Consider the following 1,278-nt stretch of genomic DNA (forward strand, 5'->3'; position numbering starts at 1 on the left):
CGTGGAATAAAAATTGTGATGTTTCATAACCTAATTTCGCTTTGCCTTCTTCATATCTGCACTTTTCCTAAATAAAGTGCATTAACAAGTTTAATATTTGTTTTATTTCATTAAAAAAACCCTCAAAATTGTTTTCGGCGATATATACGGGGTGTGGAATAAAAATTGTGATGTTTCATAACCTAATTTCGCTTTGCCTTCTTCATATCTGCACTTTTCCTAAATAAAGTGCATTAACAAGCTTAATATTTGTTTTATTTCATTAAAAAAACCTTCAAAATTGTTTTCGGCGATATATACGGGGTGTGGAATAAAAATTGTGATGTTTCATAACCTAATTTCGCTTTGCCTTCTTCATATCTGCACTTTTCCTAAATAAAGTGCATTAACAAGCTTAATATTTGTTTTATTTCATTAAAAAAACCTTCAAAATTGTTTTCGGCGATATATACGGGGTGTGGAATAAAAATTGTGATGTTTCATAACCTAATTTCGCTTTGCCTTCTTCATATCTGCACTTTTCCTAAATAAAGTGCATTAACAAGCTTAATATTTGTTTTATTTCATTAAAAAAACCTTCAAAATTGTTTTCGGCGATATATACGGGGTGTGGAATAAAAATTGTGATGTTTCATAACCTAAAATCGTTCTAGTTTCTTTATATCTGTATAATTTGATGTATATTGTTTTCAAATAATGTTTATTGGGAATATAATTTGTTTCATTCTATGAAAAAATTTATTTTAACGATATATACAGGGTATGGAATAAAAATTTTGAATTTTCATAACCTAAAATCGTTTTAGCTTCTTCATATCTCTATAATTTCTGATACTCCCAAGTTCTTTGGCAATATTATGTTTAATTTTATCAAAAAAATCTTAAAAGTAATTCCGACAATATATACGGGGTGTAAAATAAAAATAAAGAATTTTATAATTTGAAATAGGTTCTTGTGGCGTTAGTTTCCGAGTTATTCGTTGGATTTTAGTCTTTACCATTTCCAGTTTCATCACAAAATGGTCACTACTAAAAAAAGTAAAAAATCTCCTTCCTAAATTTTGAAAATTGCATGCAACTATATTAATTGCGTTAAAATAAATATTTGTTTACCCCACGGCCGCCATTTCGACGTAGATCAGTTGTTTGATTGAATCCTCTAAATAATCTTCTTCTTTAATAAATTTTTTGGCCTTCACCTCGATTGTATTGAGTCAGGTTTTAAGTAAACGAATGTAGAAAAATATCAAAAATTTGTTTTCGAAATAAAACGACTAA

Source organism: Diorhabda sublineata, chromosome 1, assembly GCF_026230105.1.
Source record: "Diorhabda sublineata isolate icDioSubl1.1 chromosome 1, icDioSubl1.1, whole genome shotgun sequence".
In the NCBI taxonomy this organism is placed as follows: Eukaryota; Metazoa; Arthropoda; class Insecta; order Coleoptera; family Chrysomelidae; genus Diorhabda; species Diorhabda sublineata.